We start from the raw sequence: 8,650 nt of genomic DNA, 5'->3' as shown, positions 1-8,650 counted from the left end.
ATACGAAAGTTGAGCCCTCGGCTTATTATTAGGGTGTGAATTTACAGCAATCACTTACAATTAGTGGTCTTGGTTAACATTTGGTCAGCATGTTTTAATTTGTGACGAGATCAGACCTGACAGGCTGGATGAGTGTTTTATTTAAGTACATTATCAGGTATTAAATGTCAGAGTAAAGGGCTGTGTGTGTGTCATGTGCTGATGTCCTGTCCTTCTCCATCAGGGCCTGCTGTTTGAAAAGAGCAACACACACACTTAATGTGTTCATTAATCACCTCGTTAATACACTAAAGCATAATCACTGGCTGCTGAGGCTTCTGAAACATCCTTTCACTTTTATAAAATCTGCTGTCAAATTCAATATATGCATTAAAGTATGCATGAAAATATTTTTCATGCACATATATTACAAGAACATATGTTTCCAGAATGCATGAAATATATTTATATAACGGTGTTATTTTAACCATTGTTTTTTTATTATTGTGTTATACATATTTTGGTTTGCTTTTATCTTTTCAATTTTAATATTAATTTCAGTTTAATTTTTAGTAATTTCATTATGTGCTTTTGTCATTTTATTAACTTTTAAGTTTAAAAAACATTGCTATTTAGATTTTTGTATCGATTTTTTAAACTTAGGTTTTAGTTTCCAGTTAATAATGTTAGGGTTTCAACTTATACTTATTTCAGTTTATTGCCAAGGCAATATTTCAAATTTTCATTTAGATTAAGTTTTTCACCTAATATTTGTATTTTATTTTAGCTTTATTTCAACAAACAAAATGTTTTTAATAGTTTTAGTTAATGAAAATAACCCTGATATATTTGTGCTCCATATACACTGCAAGAAATTTTTTATATATATATATATATACACTCACCTAAAGGATTATTAGGAACACCATACTAATACTGTGTTTGACCCCCTTTCGCCTTCAGAACTGCCTTAATTCTATGTGGCATTGATTCAACAAGGTGCTGAAAGCATTCTTTAGAAATGTTGGCCCATATTGATAGGATAGCATCTTGCAGTTGATGGAGATTTGTGGGATGCACATCCAGGGCACGAAGCTCCCGTTCCACCACATCCCAAAGATGCTCTATTGGGTTGAGATCTGGTGACTGTGGGGGCCATTTTAGTACAGTGAACTCATTGTCATGTTCAAGAAACCAATTTGAAATGATTCGAGCTTTGTGACATGGTGCATTATCCTGCTGGAAGTAGCCATCAGAGGATGGGTACATGGTGGTCATAAAGGGATGGACATGGTCAGAAACAATGCTCAGGTAGGCCGTGGCATTTAAACGATGCCCAATTGGCACTAAGGGGCCTAAAGTGTGCCAAGAAAACATCCCCCACACCATTACACCACCACCACCAGCCTGCACAGTGGTAACAAGGCATGATGGATCCATGTTCTCATTCTGTTTACGCCAAATTCTGACTCTACCATCTGAATGTCTCAACAGAAATCGAGACTCATCAGACCAGGCAACATTTTTACAGTCTTCAACTGTCCAATTTTGGTGAGCTCATGCAAATTGTAGCCTCTTTTTCCTATTTGTAGTGGAGATGAGTGGTACCCGGTGGGGTCTTCTTCTGTTGTAGCCCATCCGCCTCAAGGTTGTGCGTGTTGTGGCTTCACAAATGCTTTGCTGCATACCTCGGTTGTAACGAGTGGTTATTTCAGTCAAAGTTGCTCTTCTATCAGCTTGAATCAGTCGGCCCATTCTCCTCTGACCTCTAGCATCAACAAGGCATTTTTCGCCCACAGGACTGCCGCATACTGGATGTTTTTCCCTTTTCACACCATTCTTTGTAAACCCTAGAAATGGTTGCGCGTGAAAATCCCAGTAACTGAGCAGATTGTGAAATACTCAGACCGGCCCGTCTGGCACCAACAACCATGCCACTCTCAAAATTGCTTAAATCACCTTTCTTTCCTATTCTGACATTCAGTTTGGAGTTCAGGAGATTGTCTTGACCAGGACCACACCCCTAAATGCATTGAAGCAACTGCCATGTGATTGGTTGATTAGATAATTGCATTAATGAGAAATTGAACAGGTGTTTCTAATAATCCTTTAGTGAGTGTATGTGTGTGTGTGTGTGTGTGTGTGTGTGTGTGTATATATATTATTTTTTCCAGCACAAATCTTTAAACATTCTTATATGAAGATACATTTACTGGAGAAGCAAAATTCTATAATATATAAGATTTAATAAAGTCTTGTTTTCTGAAAATATGAGTGAGTTTATGTTTAAAACGAGAATACATTTCTGCCAGATGGGTCGAAAAATAATCTTGTTTTCTCTTTGAATTTTGCCAGATATTTTTTCTTGCTTAATTTTGATACAGCTTTCAGTATCTTCAGTCATTTTGCGTGTCCAGTAAGTGTATCTTGATTTAAGAATGCAGATATTTGTACTAGACAAAAAAAAAAAAAAATAAAATTGTTTACTTAAAAATAAAGGATCTAAACGGGTGTTTTTATACAGTGACGCCATAAAAGAAACATTTCTGGTTCCCCCAAAAAACTTTCAGTGATCAAGCTCTAAAATAAACCATTTTCTTATTAGTGTAAAGTAGCTATTTTTCCCTATAAAGAACCTTTCATGCAGGGGAAAGTTAACGGTTATTTATTGAACCTTTATTTTAAAGAGTGTTTGAATGATTCCTCACATCATCATGCATGTCTTGAGGACTTTACTAAGTGATCAGATGCACAATTTTCACCCGGCAGAAGATCAACTTCGTAAAGCTCTATTCAATTCTATTCTATTCTATTCTATTCTATTCTATTCTATTCTATTCTGTTCTGTTCTACTGTATTCTATTCTATTCTATTATGCTCTGTTCTGTTCTGTTCTATTCTATTGATTCTGTTCTGTTCTATTCTATACTATTATGCTCTGTTCTGTTCTATTCTGTTATGTTCTATTCTGTTCTATTCTGTTCTGTTCTATTCTATTATGCTCTGTTCTATTCTATTCTATTATGTTCTATTCTGTTCTATTCTGTTCTGTTCTATTCTATTATGCTCTGTTCTGTTCTATTCTATTCTGTTATGTTCTATTCTGTTCTATTCTATTATGCTCTGTTCTGTTCTATTCTATTCTGTTCTGTTCTATTCTATTCTATTATGCTCTGTTCTGTTGTATTCTATTCTGTTCTGTTCTATTCTGTTCTGTTCTATTCTATTATGCTCTGTTCTGTACTATTCTATTCTATTCTGTTCTATTCTATTCTGTTCTATTCTGTTCTGTTCTATTCTATTCTATTATGCTCTGTTCTGTTCTGTTCTATTCTATTCTGTTCTGTTCTATTCTGTTCTATTCTATTCTATTATGCTCTGTTCTGTTCTATTCTATTGATTCTGTTCTGTTCTATTCTATTCTATTATGCTCTGTTCTGTTCTATTCTGTTATGTTCTATTCTGTTCTATTCTGTTCTGTTCTGTTCTATTCTATTATGCTCTGTTCTATTCTATTCTATTCTGTTATATTCTATTCTGTTCTATTCTATTCTGTTCTATTCTATTCTGTTCTATTCTGTTCTATTCTGTTCTGTTCTATTCTATTCTATTATGCTCTGTTCTGTTCTATTCTATTCTGTTATGTTCTATTCTGTTCTGTTCTATTCTATTATGCTCTGTTCTGTTCTATTCTATTATGCTCTGTTCTGTTCTATTCTATTCTGTTCTGTTCTATTCTATTATGCTCTGTTCTGTTCTGTACTATTCTATTCTATTCTGTTCTGTTCTGTTCTATTCTATTCTGTTCTATTCTGTTCTGTTCTATTCTATTCTGTTCTATTCTGTTCTGTTCTGTTCTATTCTGTTCTATTCTGTTCTATTCTGTTCTGTTCTATTCTATTCTATTCTATTCTGTTCTATTCTGTTCTGTTCTATTCTGTTCTATTCTATTCTATTCTGTTCTGTTCTATTCTGTTCTGTTCTGTTCTATTCTATTCTGTTCTGTTCTGTTCTATTCTATTCTATTCTATTATGCTCTGTTCTGTTCTATTCTATTCTATTATGCTCTGTTCTGTTCTATTCTATTCTATTATGCTCTGTTCTGTTCTATTCTGTTCTATTCTATTATGCTCTGTTCTGTTCTATTCTATTCTGTTCTATTCTGTTCTGTTCTATTCTATTATGCTCTGTTCTGTTCTATTCTATTCTGTTCTGTTCTGTTCTATTCTGTTCTATTCTATTATGCTCTGTTCTGTTCTATTCTATTCTATTATGCTCTGTTCTGTTCTATTCTGTTCTATTCTATTATGCTCTGTTCTGTTCTATTCTGTTCGGTTCTATTCTATTCTGTTCTGTTCTATTCTATTATGCTCTGTTCTGTTCTATTCTATTCCGTTCTGTTCTATTCTGTTCTATTATGCTCTGTTCTATTCTGTTCTATTCTATTCTATTATGTTCTATTCTGTTCTATTATGCTCTGTTCTGTTCTATTCTGTTCTATTCTATTATGCTCTGTTCTATTCTGTTATGTTCTATTCTATTCTATTATGCTCTGTTCTGTTCTATTCTATTCTATTCTATTATGCTCTGTTCTGTTCTGTTCTATTCTATTCTGTTATGTTCTATTCTGTTCTATTCAGTTCTGTTCTATTCTATTATGCTCTGTTCTGTTCTATTCTATTCTGTTATGTTCTATTCTGTTCTATTCTGTTCTGTTCTGTTCTATTCTATTCTGTGCTGTTCTGTTCTATTCTGTGCTGTTCTGTTCTATTCTATTCTGTGCTGTTCTGTTCTATTCTATTCTGTTCCGTTTTGTTCTATTCTATTCTGTTCTGTTCTATTCTATTCTGTTCTATTCTATTCTATTCTATTCCGTTCTATTCTATTTCGTTCTATTCTATTCTGTTCTAATATATTCTATTCTATTCTATTCTATTCCGTTCCGTTCTGTTCTGTTCTATTCAGTTCTGTTCTATTCTATTATGCTCTGTTCTGTTCTATTCTATTCTGTTATGTTCTATTCTGTTCTATTCTGTTCTGTTCTATTCTGTTCTGTTCTGTTCTATTCTGTTCTGTTCTATTCTGTTCTGTTCTATTCTATTCTGTGCTGTTCTGTTCTATTCTGTGCTGTTCTATTCTATTCTGTGCTGTTCTGTTCTATTCTATTCTATTCTGTTCCGTTTTGTTCTATTCTATTCTGTTCCGTTCTATTCTATTCTATTCTATTCCGTTCTATTCTATTCTATTCCGTTCTATTCTATTCTGTTCTAATCTATTCTATTCTATTCTGTTCTGTTCTATTCTATTCTATTCTATTCTATTCTGTTCTATTCTGTTCTGTTCTGTTCTATTCTATTCTGTTCTATTCTGTTCTGTTCTGTTCTATTCTATTCTGTTCTATTCTGTTCTGTTCTGTTCTATTCTGTTCTATTCTGTTCTGTTCTATTCTGTTCTATTCTATTCTATTCTGTTCTGTTCTATTCTGTTCTGTTCTGTTCTGTTCTATTCTATTCTATTCTGTTCTGTTCTATTCTATTCTATTCTATTATGCTCTGTTCTGTTCTATTCTATTCTATTATGCTCTGTTCTGTTCTATTCTATTCTATTATGCTCTGTTCTGTTCTATTCTGTTCTATTCTATTATGCTCTGTTCTGTTCTATTCTATTCTGTTCTATTCTGTTCTATTCTATTATGCTCTGTTCTGTTCTATTCTATTCTGTTCTGTTCTGTTCTATTCTGTTCTATTCTATTATGCTCTGTTCGGTTCTATTCTATTCTATTATGCTCTGTTCTGTTCTATTCTGTTCTATTCTATTATGCTCTGTTCTGTTCTATTCTGTTCGGTTCTATTCTATTCTGTTCTGTTCTATTCTATTATGCTCTGTTCTGTTCTATTCTATTCCGTTCTGTTCTATTCTGTTCTATTATGCTCTGTTCTATTCTGTTCTATTCTATTCTATTATGTTCTATTCTGTTCTATTATGCTCTGTTCTGTTCTATTCTGTTCTATTCTATTATGCTCTGTTCTATTCTGTTATGTTCTATTCTATTCTATTATGCTCTGTTCTGTTCTGTTCTATTCTATTCTATTCTATTATGCTCTGTTCTGTTCTGTTCTATTCTATTCTGTTATGTTCTATTCTGTTCTATTCAGTTCTGTTCTATTCTATTATGCTCTGTTCTGTTCTATTCTATTCTGTTATGTTCTATTCTGTTCTATTCTGTTCTATTCTGTTCTGTTCTGTTCTGTTCTATTCTATTCTGTGCTGTTCTGTTCTATTCTGTGCTGTTCTGTTCTATTCTATTCTGTGCTGTTCTGTTCTATTCTATTCTGTTCCGTTTTGTTCTATTCTATTCTGTTCTGTTCTATTCTATTCTGTTCTATTCTATTCTATTCCGTTCTATTCTATTTCGTTCTATTCTATTCTGTTCTAATATATTCTATTCTATTCTATTCTATTCTATTCCGTTTCCGTTCCGTTCTATTCTGTTCTATTCAGTTCTGTTCTATTCTATTATGCTCTGTTCTGTTCTATTCTATTCTGTTATGTTCTATTCTGTTCTATTCTGTTCTGTTCTATTCTGTTCTGTTCTGTTCTATTCTGTTCTGTTCTATTCTGTTCTGTTCTATTCTATTCTGTGCTGTTCTGTTCTATTCTGTGCTGTTCTATTCTATTCTGTGCTGTTCTGTTCTATTCTATTCTGTTCCGTTTTGTTCTATTCTATTCTGTTCCGTTCTATTCTATTCTATTCTATTCCGTTCTATTCTATTCTATTCCGTTCTATTCTATTCTGTTCTAATCTATTCTATTCTATTCTGTTCTGTTCTGTTCTATTCTATTCTGTTCTATTCTACTCTATTCTAAATGAGGCGAAACACGTATAGATACACAGTATCTGAGCAGAATGTGATCGGACTCAGAGTTTCAGTTCATGAATCACTTCAGATGAATAATGAGGAGAAAAGCGCGTACCGTTTGTGTTATTTTTAGAAGGCTTCAGATCATTGATGGAGTTTGACAACTGAACCTTTAGCGAACTGCAGGAGTATGTAGTGCACTTCTCCATGTCTCTGAGTGCAGAATGGCTCCAGGACTTCCGTTCACACGCATCTGTCAGATCAGGGTAATGACATCATCGTTTCTCAGTGTTTCATTAGTACACAAGCTGTGACTGACCTTTCAGCTTCTCCACTTTAATCAGCGTCGGAAGTAAACTCATTAGCGCACGTCATCATGTTCAAGCCTCGATTTGCTAAAATGTTCTGCACAAACAATCTGGAATGTTCCTGTCTGAATATATGTGTGTGAATCATGAAACATGAACAGTTTTTGGGGGTCAAAGATGATTCTACGATTTACAGTTTTTTTCGATTGCTAAACGACAGTGAGTACAACTGGAGCTACATGTGCAAAACCCTAACTACAGTCTGCACTACCAACAGTCACCTGAGCTAAACAGTTCACATCACCTGCAAAACTCACTCAGAGCAACACAACTCTTAACACACGGCTCAAAACAGGCTCAGTGCAGCCAAACACTACACACACAACCCTCACTGAGATAACACACACTGTCACTCAGAACACACTACACACACCCCTCACTGAGATAACACACACTGTCACTCAGAACACACTACACACAACCCTCACTGAGATAACACACACTGTCACTCAGAACACACTACACACACCCCTCACTGAGATAACACACACTGTCACTCAGAACACACTGAGAGGAAACACACTACACACACCCCTCACTGAGATAACACACACTGTCACTCAGAACACACTGAGAGGAAACACACTACACACACCCCTCACTGAGATAACACACACTGTCACTCAGAACACACTGAGAGGAAACACACTACACACACCCCTCACTGAGATAACACACACTGTCACTCAGAACACACTGAGAGGAAACACACTACACACAACCCTCACTGAGATAACACACACTGTCTCTCAGAACACACTGAGAGGAAACACACTACACACACCCCTCACTGACTGAGATAACACACACTGTCACACAGAACACACTACACACAACCCTCACTGAGATAACACACACTGTCACTCAGAACACACTGAGAGGAAACACACTACACACAACCCTCACTGAGATAACACACACTGTCACTCAGAACACACTGAGAGGAAACACACTACACACAACCCTCACTGAGATAACACACACTGTCACTCAGAACACACTGAGAGGAAACACACTACACACACCCCTCACTGAGATAACACACACTGTCACTCAGAACACACTGAGAGGAAACACACTACACACACCCTCACTGAGATAACACACACTGTCACTCAGAACACACTGAGAGGAAACACACTACACACACCCCTCACTGAGATAACACACACTGTCACTCAGAACACACTGAGAGGAAACACACTACACACACCCTCACTGAGATAACACACACTGTCACTCAGAACACACTGAGAGGAAACACACTACACACACCCCTCACTGAGATAACACACACTGTCACTCAGAACACACTGAGAGGAAACACACTACACACAACCCTCACTGAGATAACACACACTGTCACTCAGAACACACTGAGAGGAAACACACTACACACAACCCTCACTGAGATAACACACACTGTCACTCAGAACACACTGA

The sequence above is a fragment of the Leuciscus leuciscus genome (genome assembly GCF_965113295.1).
Source record: "Leuciscus leuciscus genome assembly, chromosome: 4".
Lineage (NCBI taxonomy): Eukaryota > Metazoa > Chordata > Actinopteri > Cypriniformes > Leuciscidae > Leuciscus > Leuciscus leuciscus.
The sequence above is the reverse complement of the archived record's forward strand: the minus strand, read 5'-3'. Positions refer to the sequence as shown.